The sequence below is a fragment of the Callorhinus ursinus genome, unplaced genomic scaffold (assembly GCF_003265705.2).
Source record: "Callorhinus ursinus isolate GAN/ISIS: 27379988/994484 unplaced genomic scaffold, GSC_fseal_2.0 scaffold2, whole genome shotgun sequence".
NCBI lineage: Eukaryota > Metazoa > Chordata > Mammalia > Carnivora > Otariidae > Callorhinus > Callorhinus ursinus.
Window position 1 is genome coordinate 8,392,366 of NW_027397064.1, and position 21,548 is coordinate 8,413,913.

The window sequence follows — 21,548 nt, forward strand, 5'->3', positions numbered from 1 at the left end:
CTGGTGCTGTAATGCAGATGAAACTGCACCCATAGCAGTAACTCTGACTTTGCTTTTTCCAAAGTTCACGATGACACGAGAAAAAGAAATGATGCTCCTCTTTCTTCATCGACATTCTTCAAAACTTCAGGAGGATTTGTTAAAACAACAGCAATTTTAGCATTAAAACATGATGCAAAAAACTTTATCTGGAAAAAGACACGCGTATGTTTCACAGCAGCCAAATCAAATGAAAAATGTAGAAGAGCAAATTTCTGCATACCTGTTTTTTCAGCTAAGGAGTAAAAACTAACCAAAGATGTCTTGGGCACATTTGATTCAATCCTTTGAACCACTGCACTTACGAGCCATGGGGTCATGGACCTGGCACATAGAAGCAAACAGTAGAGAGAATGAGCTGTGTTTGGTTTAAGCTGATGGATATTGAAAAAAAATAAGAAGGTCCTTATTAATGCCATCCCACCCTACTTGTGGTCTACCTTCTAGGAGTCTATTTCAGACTTCTTACTAGGAGAAGTAAGAAAGCCCAAATGATGCAGACTCCGCCATGATTATGCTTATTTGTCAATTTGTAATCCTTTTGTGGGTTTCCTTGTAGAAATTAGAAGGTTTGTCACAAAACTCTCCCATATGCACCATTTGACCTCCGTGATTTCTCCATCACTGTAATTTGAGGCACTGCCCAAGGTGTAAACCTCTGTCAGAATTTCAGTTTCCCTGTGTTTGGGTATTTACTAATATAATGAATATATATGCTTGTCTTCGTTAACATCAACTAAAAGTTAAATATATAGAATGTAACTTCCAAAGTTGATAGAAGTTACAAAGTTGAATCCTCTTACAAAAATTTAATAAAGTAAACAGATAACTTGGGGTTTGCTTTTTTTCTTCTTTCCTTCTCTGTCACCATGACCTTTAGGATTGGATAAATTACAATCCACTGAGTTTTGAAAATTTCCTCCCCCAAATCTGTTTTTGTCCCCTTTTCTGGTTTCTATCTCCTGGGAGCAGGATCTCTGATTGTCCAGTTCATTTCATTCAGAGAACCTACATTTTCTACTTCTTTATCCTTTTATTAGGTAAGCTCAGTTATTTATTTATCTGGGTTTTGTTGTTGTTGTTTCTTTGTTTTTCTTAGTTCAGATCTTTCTCCAGGCACTGAATTAGGCGTGATTCTAGAAGGCAAAATCGGGGGTAGGGGGGCTTGGTCAGTAACTAAAAATAATTACAAAGTCATGTTACATAAATTCTTCAATGAAGAGCCATCGGTGGTGATGGAAAATCACAGGTTGGTTATTTTACTTAAGCTAAACAGAGGAAACTCCATCCAAATGGGAAGTAATTGAAAATGCCTTTTCAAAAATGCCCTTCAGACTCTTGAAAATAAAGATTGCAAAGCCTAAACAGCTTATAAGTGTCTATAAAAGACATAATTTAAATGATCAGTCCCAGGCAGAAAAGAGTTTATATATGCAGAGCTCTAGGCTCACTTAAAAAATGAACTCATTGCATTTGATTTTCATAATGACCTAAAGATTCTTTGGACATTGGCAGAACCCAACAGGTGAGTCAATCACAAATGACAAGATCCACACAATTTCTCACGCAGACCACTTGATTGTTTATTATAAACAATGTATTAATGCGGTTGACCCATGAATGATAATTCAAACTTTATTTTTTTTGGCACAAAAATCTGTTTGAATTTCAGTGTCCTAGATTTTAGTTCAGGATACTGAATTCTTTGAACATCTCATATGGCATTTTAACTGTATGGTCCCCTCAAATTCGTATTTTGAAATCTTAATCTCCAATACCTCAAATGTGCCTGTATTTGGAGATAGGGCCTTTAAAGAGATAATGAAGTTAACATGAGTTAGGGTGGGCCCTAATCCATTCTGACTGGTGTCCTTATAAGAAGAAGAGATTAGGACACGCAGAGAAACATCAGGGACCTGTGAGCACAGAGGAAAGACCATGGGAGGACATAGTGAGAAACGTTTTTGCAAGCCAAGGAGACAGGTCTCAGAAGGAATCAAACCTTCCAACACATTGATCTTGGACTTCTAAATGTGAGAAGATAAATTCCTGTTGTTTAAGCCACCTAGTTTGTGGTATTTTGTTATGGCAGTCCAAGTAGCCTAGCATGCCATGCATATCAGCAAATTAATACACTATCCATATCAGCTGTTGATTGGTCTTATCCATAAATTAGGATATGTTGGGTTATGATTAGTAGGCAACAAATTAGAGCAAGCTGAATTTCCATACCCAGGATGGACCAAAATTTTGGACTAGAAATTTTATTTCCCCTCTAAGGAATCTAGATGAAAGATTATATAGTCATATGACAGTGATTAAGATGTTTGTTTTTCAGGGGCACCTGAGTGGCTCAGTCGGTTAAGTGTCTGATTCTTGGTTTCGGCTCAGGTCATGATCCCAAGGGCCCTGGGATCGAATCCCGTGTTGGACTCCCTGCTCAGTGGGGAGTCTGCTTCTCCCTCTGCCTCTGCCCCTCCCTGCCCTGCTCATGCTTGCACACACTCTCTCTCTCTCAAATAAATAAATAAAATTAAAAAAAGATATTTATTTATCAATGAAACAAACCTCCAATTCTGCCTCTACACATATCCTTTCATGAAGAAGAATCAAAATTCCTTGTTTGGAGCAGTGAAAGTTTGCTGTTAGTAACTTTAGTGACATTAGCACCAGCTTTCCTTGTTTTACAGAGTTTATTGTATGTACTCCTGAAACCGGTCAGCTTTCTACTTAGCACTTTCACTACCCAGAAAGTCCACTGTGTGAAATGTCCTGGTGCAGAATGGCTGAGAAGTCCCATTGCCAGCTATCAGTGTGGCTGGACAGTGGGGGAGCATCCAGCATCCAGACATCAGTGCATCAAATTGTTGCTTTAGTTCTTTTGTCTCCGTAGCCTTCAAGTGTTCAGGTGCTAGGTTGGAGTTCAACTCTACTCCAAAGAAATTGAAAAAAAAATTTTTTTTGGTCTCTAATTTTTATCTCAATTCAGCATGTGTCTAAAGGAGAATGAAGCCCAAGGAGGTTTCTCTGCAGCCGTCAACATTTGTGGGTTTGGTGAAACCCGGCACCATCTCCAGCATGTAATAGTCTAATGCAAGTGACCTACGCTTCTGAAACTGCTCACTCTACCCACCCACACTCATCTTAAATTTTAACTGCATGTTGTGTTATACTGATACAGTCCAGAATATGTAAGATTAAGATGTCTCCCACGTGGTTCTTTTTTTTTTTTTAAGATTTTATTTATTTATTTGACAAAGAGAGACCGCGAGAGAGGGAACACAAGCAGGGGGAGTGGGAGAGGGAGAAGCAGGCTTCCCGCTGAGCAGGGAGCCCGATGCGGGGCTCGATCCCAGGACCCTGGGATCACGACCTGAGCTGAAGGCAGACACTTAACGACTGAGCCACCCAGGCGCCCCTCCCACGTGTTTCTGAAAGCACTTAACTCCCCTTTATCAGTTAGAGTTTTTGATGCCAGTCATGAAAATATATTTAGGCTAAACTCAGCAAACATATCTCTATCTCCCTATTTCTATCTAGCTCTATCTTTATCTCTATCTCTATCTATATCAAGGGGAGGTTACAAGATCAAACAAGCAAACAACAAAACCCCACAAAAAAACAAAAACAAAAAGCAATGCAACACTGACAACTCACAACTAAAGAACCAGACAAAAGAAAATAGAGAGCTAACAGGCCATTCTGAAGAGTTCTGGTAGCAGGGGAAGCCGGAGTTTTGTCAGGCATCGCTCTGGATTTAATCAGCTTCAACTAGCTTCAGTGTCTTCAAGACTCTCATATGATTCTAGTCTAAGAATGTCTGGGCCTCTGACCGTATGGGTTCCCTGCCCTGTCTTTGGCTAGAGAGGGCAAGGTACCTTGAGTAACAGTTCTATCCCACTTGTGCAATGAGACAGAGACCATTCCCCCCAACTCCCACTGCCCCAAATCATGAAAGGAAGGGGAGAGGAAGACTGGCAGCCAGATGGCCACAAACAGCCACCCTGAGTTTCTTTACCAGGCTGAGTTGCATTTGAGCATCATTTCTGTGGTTTGGGCATACATTAGTGTGCATCTGGCAGTGTTCCTAGATGCTTCTTTCCAACTTGATAGAAAGTGTCCCTTCTGCTATGTTCTCTCTATGAGGGATCCATTGGCTGCTCTCAGGGATCACTCTGGATGCTCCATCTCAGTACATCTGGCCCTGAATTGTGGCATACTTGTTCTAAAGCACGTTGAGATCTTTTGGCGCCATGAAAAGCTTGTTTGTGTAAATATTATTATTAATAGTCATTATCGGAAACAAGGAACATCCTGATGGCATGAGAAAAAGAGGAACCACTTCTGGTTGGGTGCCAAGTGGAGCAGCTGTGTGGAGCAGACATGGAGCTCCGAGCCGCCAGACATGTTGGAGAGCTGCTCCTCACTTTTGCATTTTGGTAGAATTTCCCAGAAGGCGGCAGAGACCTGGGAGTTCTAGGTGTTAGAATGTGGATCTATGTCCTTTAGGGCAATGTAAGCTTTTTCCTTAGGCTGACTGTGTTTGCAAAAACTCCCAAGGGCCACGTTCTGTCCTTCTGAGGCTTCCAAATGAGGATGTGTGTTCATGAGGCAGAATATTTCAGACCTCCTTGGGTCTAGGGGCAGGAGCCCGTTTGTGTCTCTTCCTTCTGGTACCCCAAAGGTCCAGAGAGTTGGGGTACAAATGGAGGGAGGTCCACCTGGGAGTGAGAATCATGCCAAATCACAAAAAGTGACCTTTCCTGTTATGAATAAACCGATCACAAAATCCAGTCAAACATTGCAAAATGATGTCACCTTAGTTACTGTGCTGTTGCATAATGTTTAAAGCATCCAACACTCAAAGCAGAAATGCAGTTATATTGAGTACAATAGCATGAAGCAAAGCCTTAATACTCAGTGTGGTATTCATGGTGGTTTAACCTTCTGTCCACTGAGGAAGTTGTGAATGGAACCAAGAGTTTCATGGCCGGACTCATGGAAATGAGTGTACTTGGCAGACGGAGATGTTGCTGGGAATTTCTTGTAGTGCCTGGGTAACTTTCTGCTTCCATGGGATAGATGGGGGAGAGAATATAGAGCAGCTAGAAACAGGAGAAGATCACAGGGTGCCTCTAAAGAGACTATGAGCTTTTCTGCTGTAAGCAACACGGCTCTGTTTGATGGCATCAGCAAACCCAAACCATGGGAAGGGAGTGAAGTCCATGGATGGTAGCAGTGTATTAGGGAGGATCTGAGTGGCTAGGACAGATCAGAGCACAAAGTTCTGGGGAAGCTGGAAAAACTGGGTTCTGCTCCTGGAAACATTATCCAAAGCAAATTTCAGGGATAGAAGTCCAGGAAGGGAAACTCCCTATTGCCCAGCCCTTTCTCTGACCCCGGGAGCTTGGTTGACATTTAAGGACAGAGATTATCTGGTGAGATTTTTCAGTTCCAAGCAAATTTGGTGCTTATTAGTTTTGAGTCTGAAAGTGTGGGGGAAATCTTATTTTCTTAGAAGGGTGATATCAGACCTCCTTGCTTACAACAGATTTGCTTTTTGTAGGGTGAAAAATTTGATAAGGGAGAGAAGCCCTTCCACAACTACTCCCCACAAGAACAATAACGAAGGGGGCATGCTCCTGTAATAAAAAGGAGTCTAAGGGATCGCTAAGGGGCTGAGCCCCTAAACTGTAAAGCTGTTTTTCCTCCCTGAGTGGGAAGGGCTGGAGCTCAGAGCAATAGAGGGGATTTTGTCTGGGGTGATGGTGAAGGGGGTGGGTGAAGAAATGAAGTGGGGGCACTTAGAGAGGAAATATTCAGAGGTAGCCGGGAAGTGTCTCATGGAGATTTTATTACATCTTATTTCTAATTCTCTTCCCCATCACTCTGTGAAAATTTCAGGAGAATCTAAATGGCTTTGCCCCCCCCCCCCAAATACCATGTGGCTGGATGTGTTTGGAAGATGCGGTGGTGGGCTGTGGTGCTGTAGTGGTGTGCGTGGGGGTGGGCCTGGGGGGATGGGTGGAGAGGCCAAGGCCACCCACGAGAGACCTGCCACATCTGACTACACCATTTTAGCCAGCTGTCACTGTGCCTGGCTCCATGCTAAGCCTTTTTTTATATGTTACCTCATTTAATTTTCACAACAATCCATCAAGGCAGGCGCTAGCATGTTTTCTGTTAAATCTGTGTCCATAGCCTCCCTCCACCGGCAGGACTGTGTTTTATTATCTTTGTATGCCTATTGTCCATTACAGGGTATGAAGGTCCTCATGAGTATTTGCTCAATTAAACTGAACAGTGAGGGAGATAGGATCGAAGATAGAGATTGAAACTAGGTTATAGAGCCTTGACTGACACATCAAGTTTGGATTTCATCTAAATTGTTGGGTTAGTTGGGGAAGTGACAGGGTGACCCAACAGCATGGAAGGTTTTTGTTTTTTGTTTTTTAATTATGTTCAGTTAGCCACCATATAGTACATCATTAGTTTTTATGTAGTGTTCAAGGATTCATTAGTTGTGTATAACACCCAGTGCTTAACACAATACGTGCCCTCCTTAATACCCATCACCGGGCTAACCCATCCCCCCACCCCCCTCCCCTCTGAAACCTTCAGTTTGTTTCCCGGAGTCCATAATCTCTCATGGTTCGTCTTCCCCTCCGATTTCCCCCCCTTCATTTTTCCCTTCCTTCTCCTAATGTCCTCCATGTTATTCCTTATGTTCCACAAATAAGTGAAACCATACGATAATTGACTCTCTCTGCTTGACTTATTTCACTTAGCATAATCTCCTCCAGTCCCATCCATGTTGATGTAAAAGTTGGGTATTCATCCTTTCTGATGTCTGAGTCATATTCCATTGTATATATGGACCACATCTTCTTTATCCATTCATCTGTTGAAGGGCATCTTGGCTCCTTCCACAGTTTGGCTATTGTGGACATTGCTGCTATGAACATTGGGGTACACGTGCCCGTTCTTTTTACTACATCTGTGTCTTTGGGGTAGTGCAATGGCTGGGTCATAAGGTAGTTCTATTTTTAACTTTTTGAGGAAACTCCATACTGTTTTCCAAAGTAGCATGGAAGTTTTTGTTCAAAAAGTCCATTCCAGGGCTGCCTGGGTAGCTCAGTCTGTTAAGCATCTGACTCTTGATTTCAGCTCAGGTCATGATCTCAGGGTTGTGAGATAGAGCCCCACATCAGGCTCTGCACTGGGCCTGCTTGAGATATTCTTTTTTCCCTCTCCCTTTGCCCTGCCTGCACCCCTAAAAAAAAGTCTATTCTATTTATCTTGGTTTATAAGCCTCCAGCAGGTAAGAGTTGTATCTTAAAGCTCTAGCTGATGCAGCACTCTATCTTGTGTGAATACACTATTTTGACATGTTATTTTTGATGATTGGCTGTAATGCCAAGGGTGAGCCCAAGTGGTATCTAGAAGCTAGTTGCCCTTTGAGTTATCCTTTGGTTTATAAAAGAAAAAAAGGTACAACAAAGCCTATTAAAACAAAGCTTATTTTTAACGACAATCTTTCTACAAAACATAAATGTTTGGTTGGCAACAGATAATAAGGATTATTCTTCTGGCCATTAGAAGAAGGGCATGGTTTAACATAGTCCTTTACATCTCTTTCCACTGTGGTGTCTTCTTCAAATCTCCATTTGTTTATCTTGCTTAATTTGGCACGAATAGAAGAATCAGAGAACTACCGTAATCACCGCTGGAGCAGAAACATGATAATCAGCCGGCCCAATGTCTCCCAACTTCAGAGTCCACCTAGACAGTAATAAGAATACCTAAGCTTATTTCAGTTTTTCTAAAAACTTAATAGAAACCATATATTTTCCTATGATAAGACCATGCAGGCTAAGTGAAATTTACTTATTTACTTCTGGCAAGAATTTCATCAGCCTGATGTGCTCACCTTGCTCAACTCTTGCTGATTGGAGGCTCTGATTAGCAGTTGTATACATCTTTGAGTAAAGAAATGAGAAGAAAATGGAGTTATTATTTTATACGCAGCTCTTTGGTGGTAAAAATATTTTCATACAAATATTTCTTGAGGAACATGCAAATAAAAATGAACTTTGGAAAGGATTGCTGAAAAGCGATTTCGTCCACTCTGCTCACTTTTCTTGATGGGGGGGATTGAGATCTGAGGGTGAAGTTGGCCCCAAGGCCAGGAGGCCAGCACCTTTCTCACCCCAACACGTGTTTGATCCTCCACGCTGCCTCAGATCCTTTGTTGAGCTGGTGGAAAGTGCATCTCCCCAAATAGGTTTGTTCAATGAAAGGTGCAGGAAATGTCCAGCAATTCCTGTACCAATGGATGAAAGATGACTCCAAACTTTGCTTTGAAGGAGAGGAGAAGGCAAGGGAGTCAACGCTCAGAGACAAAGACCCTTTGTTCTTCTCTGCTCCCGCCTTTATTGGTCCTTCAGGATAATCACAAATCCTTATCACTGTTGCTCAAGCACGTGATGTGTGACAAGGGGTCTTACTGGAACTGAGAGGATCTGTTTACGAGAAAGATACGATATCCCAGTCTGCGTGTTCTATGAGTTCTGCTAAACACAGCCTAGGGAGACAATGCGTACATCTCTGAGATCGCAGGGCGGCTGTTTGGGCTAAGAAAGCTTCGGGGAAGGCAACTCCCCGGGGGCATTCCTACTGCAGAGTGGTCACGCAGGCCTCAGCATTCCAAAAGCCCACGCCCTTCTCCGAAACCTTCCCTTACCCCCAGCGGCCTCCCTGTTACATTTTAGCAAGCCAGGTATCATGGATGATTTCATGCTCTACATGAACCCCAACAGCGAGGAATCTATATTCTCCAAATTCTATCCCTGGGTCCAGCCTCTTCCAGTTTTCTGGCAAATCGAAGGCAATGCCAACTCCTGTTTTGGGTACTACAGGGCAAGTGATTAAAGACTACCCGATGACGTGGACCTTGATGATGTAGTTGAGGTGAAGACAGAAGGAAGCCCACAAGCATTTGCTTGGACACCAGGAAGGACGTCCTTTCAAGAATTGTCCTGGAGGCTTTGTTTGAACACCTCCTGCACCTGCTCCTGTCTCATTCCCTGGCATGTCTAGCACCGCCTTCTGCTGGGGCTGCCTGCGAGCCCGGGCCTGCTGCTTTCTTCCTGGTACTGGGGGCCTGAAACAGAGGAGCTCCCATCAGAGAGAGCAGAGCCTCTTTGTTAGTGCATTTGCCTGGGCAGAGTGGCATCAAACCACTTTTAAACATTCTTTTAACCAGTATTTTCTCCAGTGTAATGAAAGAAAATATTGAAAAAGAAAATATGTTTCTTACAGGAAACAAATTGCTGTGATTTGAATCAAAGGAAAGCACACAGCCAGCCTGAATTTCAGCAAGACAGATCACATGTAAATTGCTGCTAATTCTAGAAAATGGAATATAGTAGACACATGACTAGTGTCTGAAGTGGAAGAATGACACGTGTAAAATACTGACCTTTTGGAGGATGAAACAGAAGATGTGAAAAAAGCGAGAGTCTGTTCTTCAAGTTATTTGCCTCTAGTTTGATGGAAATAAATTCAAGGCCTGCCGTGTGAAACAGAGATTTAGGAAAAGCTACAGTAAGTGAAATAGGAGAGAAATGCGACAGGTCACTGTTGCATCCTTTTTCGCAAGAGAGAACACCCATAACGATGTCACCTCCCCAGCCCAGTGTCTGAAGTACAGAGAGTCCTCCTCCCCAGGTAGTTCATCATTCACATTCATGGTCACATATCCACCCAAGTATATGACATCCATCGAGGATTTGGCCAAGGAAGGGACTTATGTCTTCTTTTCTTACTTGGCTTTTTCACTTGGGAAAGGAAGTTCACTTCTCAAAATAATTGTTAAGTGCAATTTAGGAAAGTTGAGTTCAGCCAGATTCATCTGCTCATTGGGAAATAAATGGGGGGGGGAGGGGAGTTCTCCCCAGAGGCGCCGCAAAGCTACCTCACTCAACTATGATCAAAGGGGTAAGTGTCCTTCCTCGCTGGCACATGCCATTTGGAAGGTAGATCAGCAAGAATAAAAGCAGAGCACTGGTCTGCCCTTGTTCTGCCTTGTGAAGCCCCAGATAGTCATTGGCATCCACCAAATCAGAGCTTGCTGCTTTTTCCTTTATGCACAAATGCTTTATGCTTTTTCCATACCATTTTAAGTACAAATTTGAAAGCTGTGGTTAGACTCCTTTTTTTTTTTTTTTTTATGGAATGCAACCTGGAGGACTATTCAAAGGAACTCTTTCCCAATGTGATTACCAGCTCTCTAATTTGACTGTTTGAGAATTATTTTAAATTGATAAAATTAGAATAAATAGTAAAGAATTATGGCACTGAAACTCTATGCTCCAAATAATATAGCAACAAATTCATGACTTGTAAGTTTTTTATAGTATAAATATGTCCAAAGTGGGATATTTTAATTATAAAAGTCATTCTGGAAGATAAAATAAGGACACACAGAAGTTGAATAAGGGCAATGCAAGATTAAACATTGTACTCCCAAAAGCAAGAATATAATTCTTTTGAAATACATATGGAACATCTTTAAAATGGGCCTAATTATTTACACATAAATAGAACAACAATAAATAATATACAACATTATAATATTGTCTGTAACAAAATAAAAAAGAAACAAATAATATGAACTTTAAATTTCTCAACGACTTGGAGACCAAAAAAATAAATTTACATTCTTGTAGCATCATGAAGAGCATTCCTAAAAAGAATATATGGAATGTGTAAAAGAATTTGGAAAGGGAACAGCACATAATGGTTAAAGATTTAATATATACTGCATACACTAATAAATTTCAAAATGTATATAAAGCAGACAATTACATGAAAAAAATGAACAGATAACTTACAAAAGAGGAAATACAACTTCTTCAAAAACAGAGAATTGATCAACTTTACTTATAACTAAAGAAATGCAAACTAAAATCATAAAGAAAGTTTTTTTGTTTGTTTGGTTTTTTAAGTTGTTAAGAAAAAGAGTCTATTGAAAATACCCAATGTTAATGATGTGATATTCTCATACTTTGTTGCTGACTTTCACAATCCTTTTTGGAGAAAATTCGGCAACATGTACCAGGACTCGTAAAAGTACTCATATTTTCTGAATAGTTCTCAGTCGGGGAATATTTTCTAAGGTTAAAACAGGTTGGGAAACTAGGGGATGATTATTCTTACACTCTTTGCTGCATTTACGTCAAGGTTGTTTGGGGAATTTCTTAAGTGGAAAAGGGATGCTGGACAGTCACTCAGGAACTGGCTCAGAGGATAGTCTGTGGTCAATGCCAAACCACAGAAACAGGGTGAGATCAGACAATGATGAAAGGAAGGGTATTGCCAATATCTAGCCCTGGGACATGGTATGCAGAGTCACAGGAGTAGAGGGGCCTTTGGAACCACCACAATGGACCTATCTCTTTCCTGGGGACCTTCTAGGTGGTAGTCATGAGCATGTACTTTGGAGATGGACTAGGAAAGTTTGAATCCTGGACAACTAGTTGTGTATTCTGTGTAAACTCACTGTGCTCAATTTTCTCTTTTATAAAGTAGAGATAAAAATAGTGCCTGAAGTTGCTGACCGCAACTAAGGAGCGAGTACACATCAGGTGTATCCAGTACCTGGCACATTCTGATCATGAACTAAACCTCGGCTTTTACTAGTTGTGATAAAGCTGCTGGAGACTCAGGAGATCTGGTCCCAGTATATCACTCGCTGGCTGGATGAGTCTGGACACATTAGTTAATCTCTCAGAGGGTTGTGCTAGATTAGATATCTCTCAGGTCCCTCCAGCCTTAGAGATCTATTTATGAGACATTCCTGTATAGCCTTGTGTCAAAGAGCTTAAACTATTAAGTCAGATACACTGAAGTATGAACCCCAGCTATGTCCATTTCTAGCAATGTGATTTGGGGCAGAGGATTTAACCCAGTGATTCAGTTTCATCATTTGTAAAATGGGGCTAGCAAGAGTTCCTACCTCGTAAGATTGTTGCAAGGAGTCCAGGAGAGAGTGGATCCAAGGTACACAGCAGAATAGTTGGCAAAATAAGTGTTCAATAGAAAGTAGCCATTGTAAAGTAACCATCGATTCTAGCTTCCTAGCACGTTTTGATTTTGTCACAGTTTTTGGGCATCGGCGGAGACATTAGACATATACAAAGCATTCTGATTTCAAATATTCTACCCGTTGTCCATATTAAACTATAATTTCTGGAGGGAATTCAAATATTTTACAGTTAAATTTCTAGCTACCAGGTAGGTTCAGAATTCTGACTAATGCTGGTGTATTTTGATTTGGGGCTCAGAAAATGAAGTTAGTGTTCTTAGAGATCATTCACTGTACTGGAGGAGGGGTTAAGCATGTTGGCTATCAGTGAAGTTCAAGTGTAATAATGTCCTTTGGCAACTACTAGAGAATAAATGGAAATGGGTTCACTAATTAACATCAGGTGGAATCCGTTACAGTCGGATCACGTGTTTGGAATCAGCCAGTTCTACGGAGCTAGCTGGAAAGGATACCACCACCGCTGGTGATGCAGCACCAGGTTCTAGCAACTGAAGAAGCATCATTTTATGGGATGACTTTTCCTATTTCAAGACCTCATCTGCCTGACACTAACATTAGAATATAAAATAACTTCAAGCCCCACTCCTCCTATCCTCCCCACCCTGTCCCGCCCTTACCCACTACATTCAGTGTTAGGGATCCCCGAAGGGCCAATCACACAGCTATTCCCTGCTCTAAAAATAGATTTGAATGATGGTGAAAAACCTTGGAACAGGCATAGGTATTAAAGAATTCCATTAGTGTTATTGATGTGCTGCATTATATACTTTTAATGGAATCATTAGCCAAAGAAGAGAATAATAAAATTTTAAAGCTGGAACAAAACTTAGAGGTAAACTAATCCAAATAATTTATTTTACAGATGAGAGAAATGAGGAGTGAGGCGACTTTCTCAAAGTCATAAAGCGGCAGCGCTGGGATTGGTACCCAGTCCTGGGCTTGACACGCATGGGAATCCTTGGGGATCTCTCAAGACTATAAGTATTCCTACATTTCATGACGACATCCCAGTGTCTGGGTTATTGAAGGAGCAAGAGATGCTTATAAAATTTATGAACTCGTGTAAAATACATCCTAGGAGAAAAAGCAGGGGCTCTGTTGTTACTCTTTCTTACCATTATTAATGAGTCTTTTGGGGAAAAAATATCTCAAAATTGTCAAATGATGAATATCAGCCCTGAAGCTTAATATTGAAAAGCTCACTAACTCACCAGAGACTAAAACCACATAAACATTGCCACTGTATCTCTTAATTCCACACCATGTGTTCTCCCATCCGATTTTTAGCTGCATTGGAAGAGTAGATATCACGGAAGGAAAGATGAAAAAGTTGATTCACCACAGGTAGCCCGAGACAAGCAAGGGCGACCATCTGCTGACTGTGATAATCTCAGCGGGTACATAAATGGAGCGCTCAAAACTTATGCATTGTCAGTCGGAGAGAATGTGACCTTAAATAAAAATATTCAAAATTATGAAAAGTATGGATTGTTTGTATTTATTCGCATTTACTTGTGTTTATTTACAGAGGTAGTGGGAGTGTTTTTATGGTTTTAGTCACAGACGAGTTTCTGGAATCATGACTGAAGCCAGGTCTCTCTGACTCTGGTGTCTGAGTTCTCGCCTGCTAGAGAAGGTTGAGAACATTGCAGCACAACTGAAAGACAAAATTCAAAATCACCTGTAGAACCATCATCTAGAGAGAGCCATGATCAAGAATGGGGTAGATTTGCTCCTTTGGTTATTTTCCCCTTGCCTATTTTTTCTTTTCTTCTTCTATCTGAGCATCTATCTCTAGCCCCATTCTTTTTTTTTAATTTTTTATTGTTATGTTAATCACCATACATTACATCATTCGTTCTTGATGTAGTGTTCCATGATTCATTGTTTGTGCATAACACCCACTGCTCCACGCAGACTGTGCCCTCTTTAACACCCATCGCCAGGCTAACCCATCCCCCCACCCGCCTCCCCTCTAGAACCCTCAGTTTGTTTTTCAGAGTCCATCGTCTCTCATGGTTGGTCTCCCCCTCCGACTTACTCCCCTTCATTCTTCCCCTCCTGCTATCTTCTTCTTTTTCTTTTTTCTTAACATAGGTTGCATTATTTGTTTCAGAAGCACAGATCTGTGATTCAACAGCCTTGCACAATTTACAGCGCTCACCACAGCACATACCCTCCCCAATGTCTATCACCCAGCCACCCCAACCCTCCCACCCCCCACCACTCCAGCAACACTCAGTTTGTTTCCTGAGGTTAAGAATTCCTCATATCAGTGAGGTCATATGATACATGTCTTTCTCTGATTGACTTATTTCACTGAGCATGACACACTCCAGTTCCATCCACGTCGTTGCAAATGGCAAGATCTCATTCCTTTTGATGGCTGCATAATATTCCATTGTGTATATATCCCACTTCCTCTTTATCCATTCATCTGTCGATGGACATCTTGGCTCTTTCCACGGTTTGGCTATTGTGGACATTGCTGCTATAAACATTGGGGTGCACGTACCCCTTCGGATCCCTACATTTGTATCTTTATGGTAAATACCCAGTAGTGCAATTGCTCGATCGTAGGGTAGCTCTATTTTCAACTGTTTGAGGAACCTCCATACTGTTTTCCAGAATGGCTGCACCAGCTTGCATTCCCACCAACAGTGTAGGAGGGTTCCCCTTTCTCCGCATCCCCGCCAACATCTGTCGTTTCCTGACTTGGTAATTTTAGCCATTGTGACGGGTGTGAGGTGGTATCTCATTGAGGTTTTGATTTGGATTTCCCTGATGCCGAGCGATGTGGAGCACTTTTTCATGTGTCTGTTGGCCATTTGGATGTCTTCTCTGGAAAAATGTCTGTTCATGTCTCCTGCCCATTTCTTGATTGGATTATTTGTTCTTTGGGTGTTGAGTTTGATAAGTTCTTTATAGATTTTGGATACTAGCCCTTTATCTGATATGTCATTTGCAAATATTTTCTCCCATTCTGTCGGTTGTCTTTTGGTTTTGTGGACTGTTTCTTTTGCTGTGCAAAAGCTTTTTATCTTGATGAAATCCCAATAGTTCATTTTTGCCCTTGCTTCCCTTGCCTTTGGCGATGTTTCTAGGAAGAAGTTGCTGCAGCTGAGGTCGAAGAGGTTGCTACCTGTGTTCTCCTTTAGGATTCTCCTGGCTCACGTTTAGGTCTCTCAACCATTTGGAGTCTATTTTTGTGTGTGGTGTAAGGAAATGGTCCAGTTTCATTCTTCTGCATGTGGCTGTCCAATTTTCCCAACACCATTTGTTGAAGAGACTGTCTTTTTGCTATTGGACATTCTTCCCTGCTTTGTCAAAGATGAGTTGACCATAGAGTTGAGGGTCCATTTCTGGGCTCTCGATTCTGTTCCACTGGTCTATGTGTCTGTATTGGGCCAGTACCATACTGTCTTGATGATGACAGCTTTGTAATAGAGCTGGAGGTCCGGAATCGTGATGCCGCCAGCTTTGCTTTTCTTTTTCAACATTCCTCTGGCTATTCGGGGTCTCTTCTGGTTCCATACAAATTTTAGGATTATTTGTTCCATTTCCTTGAAAAAAGTGGATGGTATTTTGATGGGGAGCGCTTTGAATGTGTAGATTGCTCTAGGTAGCATTGACATCTTCCCAATGTTTGTTCTTCCAATCCATGAGCATGGAACGTTTTTCCATTTCTTTGTGTCTTCTTCAATTTCTTTCATGAGTATTTTATAGTTTTCTGAGTACAGATCCTTTGCCTCTTTGGTTAAATTTATTCCTAGGTATCTTATGGTTTTGGGTGCAATTGTAAATGGGATCGACTCCTTGATTTGTCTCTCTTCTGTCTTGTTGTTGGTGTATAGGAATGCCACTGATTTCTGTGCATTGATTTTATAGCCTGCTACTTGACTGAATTCCTGTATGAGTTCTAGCAGTTTTGGGGTGGAGTGTTTTGGGTTTTCCACATACAGTATCATATCATCCGCAAAGAGTGAGAGTTTGACTTCCTCTTTGCCGATTTGGATGGCTTTGATTTCTTTTTGTTGTCTGATTGCTGTGGCTAGGACTTCTAACACTATGTTGAACAGCAGTGGTGATAGAGGACATCCCTGCCGCATTCCTGACCTTAGGGGAAAAGCTCTGAGCTTTTCCCCATTGAGAATGATATTCGCTGTAGGTTTTTCATAGATGGCTTTTATGATATTGAGGTAGGTACCCTCTATGCCTATACTCTGAAGAGTTTTGATCAAGAAAGGATGCTGTAGTTTGTCAAATGCTTTTTCTGCATCTATTGAGAGGATCCTATGATTCTTGTTCTTTCTTTTGTTAATGTATTGTATCACATTAATTGATTGGCGGATGTTGAACCAGCCTTGCAGCCCAGGGAGAAATCCCACTTGGTCATGGTGAATAATCCTTCTAATGTACTCTTGGATCCTATTGGCTAGGATTTTGGTGAGAATTTTTGCATCCATGTTCATCAAGGATATGGGTCTGTAATTCTCCTTTTGGATGGGGTCTTTGTCTGGTTTTGGGGTCAAGGTAATGGTGGCCTCCTAAAATGAGTTTGGAAGTTTTCCTTCCATTTCTATTTTTTGGAACAGTTTCAGGAGAATAGGTATTAAGTCTTCTTTAAATGTCTGATAGAATTCCCCTGGGAAGCCATCTGGCCCTGGGCTTTTGTTTGTTGGGAGATTTTTGAGGACTGCTTCAATTTCCTTAGTGGTTATAGGTCTGTTCAGGTTTTCTATTTCTTCCTGGTTCAATTTTGGTAGTTGGTACATCTCTAGGAATGCACCCATTTCTTCCAGGTTATCTAATTTGCTGGCATAGAGTTGCTCTTAATATGTTCTTAGAATTGTTTGTATGTCTTTGGTGTTGGTTGTGATCTCTCCTCTTTCATTCATGATTTTGTTGATTTGGGTCATTTCTCTTTTCTTTTGGATAAGTCTGGCCAGGGGTTTATCAATCTTGTTAATTCTTTCAAAGAACCAGCTCCTAGTTTCGTTGATCTGTTCTACTGTTCTTTTGGTTTCTATTTCATTGATTTCTGCTCTGATCTTTATGATTTCTCTTCTCCTGCTGGGTTTAGGCTTTATTTGCTGTTCTTTCTCTAGCTCCTTTAGGTGTAGGGTTAGGTTGTGTATTTGAGACCTTTCTTGTTTCTTGAGAAAGGCTTGTATTGCTATATACTTTCCTCTCAGGACTGCCTTTGCTGTATCCCAAAGATTTTGAACAGTTGTGTTTTCATTTTCATTGGTTTCCATGAATTTTTTAAATTCTTCTTTAATTTCCTGGTTGACCCATTCATTCTTTAGTAGGATGCTCTTTAGCCTCCATGTATTTGAGTTCTTTCCGACTTTCCTCCTGTGATTGAGTTCTAGTTTCAAAGCACTGTGGTCTGAAAATATGCAGGGAATGATCCCAATCTTTTGGTACCAGTTGAGACCTGATTTGTGACCTAGGATGTGATCACTTCTGGAGAACGTTCCATGGGCACTAGAGAAGAATGTGTATTCCGTCGTTTTGGGATGGAATGTTCTGAATATGTCTGTGAAGTCCGTTTGGTCCAGTGTGTCATTTAAAGTCTTTATTTCCTTGTTGAGCTTTTGCTTAGATGATCTGTCCATTTCAGTGAGGGGGGTGTTAAAGTCCCCCACTATTATTGTATTGTTAATGTGTTTCTTCACTTTTGTTATTAATTGCCTTATATAATTGGCTGCTCCCATGTTCGGGGCGTAGATATTTACAATTGTTAGATCTTCTTGTTGGATAGACCCTTTAAGTAGGATATAGTGTCCTTCCTCATCTCTTATTACAGTCTTTGTTTTAAAATCTAATTTGTCTGATATAAGGATTGCCACCCCAGCTTTCTTTTGGTGTCCATTAGCATGGTAAATGGTTTTCCACCCCCTCACTTTCCATCTGGGGGTGTCTTTGGGTCTAAAATGAGTCTCTTGCAGACAGCATATCGATGGGTCTTGTTTTTTAGTCCAATCTGATAGCCTGTGTCTTTTGATTGGGGCATTGAGCCCATTTACATTCAGGGTAACTATTGAAAGGTATGAATTTAGTGCCACTGTATTGCCTGTAAGGTGACTGTTACTGTATATTGTCTCTGTTCCTTTCTGATCTATGCTGCTTTTAGGCTCTCTCTTTGCTTAGAGGACCCCTTTCAAGATTTCTTGGAGGGCTGGCTTCGTGTTTGCAAATTCCTTTAGTTTTTGTTTGTCCTGGAAGCTTGTTATCTCTCCTTCAATTTTCAATGACAGCCTAGCTGGATATAATATTCTTGGCTGCATGTTTTTCTCGTTTAGTGCTCTGAAGATATCATGCCAGTCCTTTCTGGCCTGCCAGGTCTCTGTGGATAGGTCTGTTGCCAATCTAATATTTCTACCATTGTAGGTTACATATCTCTTCTCCCGAGCTGCTTTCAGGATTTTTCTCTTTGTCCCTGAGACTCGTAAGTTTTACTATTAGATGTCGGGGTGTTGACCTATTTTTATTGATTTTGAGCGGGGTTCTCTGTGCCTCCTGGATTTTGATGCCTGTTTCCTTCCTCACATTAGGGAAGTTCTCTGCTATTATTTGCTCCAATATACCTTCTGCCCCTCTTTCTCTTTCTTCTTCTTCTGGGATCCCAATTATTCTAATGTTGTTTCGTCTTATCGTATCGCTTATCTCTCCAATTCTGCCCTCGTGATCCTGTAGTTCTTTCTCCGTGTTTTTCTCAGTCTCTTTATTTTCCATCACTTGGTCTTCTATATCGCTGATTCTCTCTTCTGCCTCATTAATCCTAGCAGTTAGTGTCCCCATTTTTGATTGCACCTCATTAATAGCCTTTTTGATTTTGACTTGGTTAGATTTTAGTTCTTTTATTTCTCCAGAAAGGGTTTCTCTAATAAGTTCCATGCTTTTTTCAAGCCCAGCTAGTATCTTTCAAGTCATGATTCTGAACTCTAGGTCCGACATCGTACTAATGTCCGTAATGAGTAGGTCCCTGGCTGACGGTACCATCTCTTGTTCTTTTTGCTGAGGTGATTTTTTTCGTCTTGTCATTTTTTCCAGAGGAGAATAGATGAATGAGAGAACAACATGCTAACAGGTTAACAACGTCCCCAGCAAATATACTCTATACAAATCAGAAAAGGCGTGAAACCAGGGGAAAAGAAAGGGAAAGAAAGAAAAAAGAAAGAGAAAAGAGAGAAAAAAAAAACAAAAAGAAAAAGATAAATACAAAAACAGAACAATACGAAAAAAAACGAATATGATCAAATATGATCAGGCTAGTTCATAGATCAGTGCCACACACTAGATTTTGGGCGTATTTTGGTCTGTTAGAAAAAAGTGCCTCCTAAAATTTTAAAGGAAGAGAGACTTATATGTGTACAAAATAAGGGTTAATACAATGAAGGGATGGAAGATTACTGTAAAGATGAAAATTATAAAAGATTTTATAAAAGGAATTGATACAATAAGAAGTTGTTTGAGAAAAGAAAGAAGACTTAAAAAAAAAGAAAGAAAAAGAAAAAAAAAGGGAGAGAATGTGATCAGGCAGGAGACTAGAACAAAGCCATACACTAGTGATTTAGGGTATATTTTGATCTGTTAGAGGAAACTGCATCTCAAAATTTTATAGAGAGAACAACTTACATATATGTGCCAAAAATAAGGGTAACTACTATGAAGGGATAAAATATGACTCTAAAAATGAAAAATAAAAAATGTTTTTTTAAAAAAGGGGATTGATAAGATGTTGGTTGAAAAAAGGGAAAAAGAAAAATTAAAAAAAGTTGAAACAATTAACTTTGAAAAACTAATGAATCATGGTAAAAAAAAGCCATGAATTTTATGTGCAGTATTCCCCTAGCGCTGGAGTTCTCCCGTTCTCCTTGATCGGTAAACTTGGTCTTGGTTTGCTGGCTGTTCGTGCTGATCTTCTGGGGGAGGGGCCTGTTGCCATGGTTCCCAAATGTCTTTCCCGGAGGCGGAATTGCCCCGCCCTTGTCAGTCCGGGCTAAGCAAGCTGCTCGGGTTTGCTCTCAGGAGCTTTTGTTCCCTGCAAGCTCTGGTACAGCTTTGGAGGACCAGGGTGAAAATGGTGGCCTCCCAATCTCCACCCAGAGGAGCTGAGAACTCGGGGCCCCGCTCCTCAGTGTGTCCCCAGAGAAAAGCAGTCACTCCCGTCTCCCCGGTCTCCGGCCGCACTCCGTGCTCACCCGGCCTGTGACCGAGCGTTGCTATCTCTGGCACCCGACCCTGTGTGGAGTCTCCAAACCCAGCAGATCCCTGCGATGCGCTCCCGCGCCGCTCCTCCCGGGGGAGGAAGGGGAGTCTCCCGGATCTGCCGCTTGTTGGGTCCCTGCTGGAGGAGCAGTGGCCCGACTGGGCCGCGGATCACAGTTTATGGCCACCCCGAGCTGAGAGCCCGCGCCTCGGCTCCGTCTCTGCAGCCGGCTTCCCCGCTCCGATCCCTGGGAGCTCTGCTGCACTCAGGCACCCCCGGTCTTTCTGTGACCTTGAGGGTCCTGAGACCACACTCTACCGCGAGGGTTCCACCCCCCGCTTAGCCACTGGAGCGACGTCCCTCAGCGGAGCCAACTTCTAAAAGGTCCGATTTTGTGCTCCGCGGCTCTAGCACTTGCCAGAAGTGGCCGACGGGGGCCCCCTCCCCCGCCGTCTATCCTCCCGAATATCGCCTCGGATTCACTTCTCCGCACGTCCTACCTTCCAGTAAGTGGTCGCTTCTCTGTTCAGAGAGTTGTTGCTATTCTCTTCTTCAGTCTCCTGTTGAGTTCGTAGGTGTTCAGAATGGTTTGATCCCTATTCAGCTGAGTTCCTGAGACCAGACGAAATCCAGGTCTCCTGCTCCTCCGCCATCTTGCCGAGCACCCTCTAGCCCCATTCTTATCCCTATTCCTGTGTAATTTTTGCAGACCAATGATAGGAAAAAAGCCGAGGGATACAGATAGGCCAACTGTGTGTATATCTGTGTGTGTGTGTGTTGTTTGTGAGGTGGAGTGTAGGAAGCACAGGACCTAGGAACGATGGGAATTTTTGACAGCCACTTTTTTTGGAAGTGATGTTTCCCCCCAAAAAAGATTTTATTTATTTATTTATTTGAGAGAGAGAGAGCGCATGCACACACGCACGAGGGGGGAGGGCCATAGGGACTCCCCGCTGAGTAGGGAGTCTGCTGGGCTGGATCCCAGGATCCCAGGACTCTGGGATCATGACCTGAGCTAAAGGCAGATGCTTAATGACTGAGACACCCAGGCACCCCTGGAAGTGATGCTTTTCAATGGTCATGCAGACTATGGGGGAAAGATGTTAGGGAATTCTTGGTGGCCCACAGTAGGAATACATTTTTTTAAGATTTTATTTATTCATTTGAGACACAGAGATACAG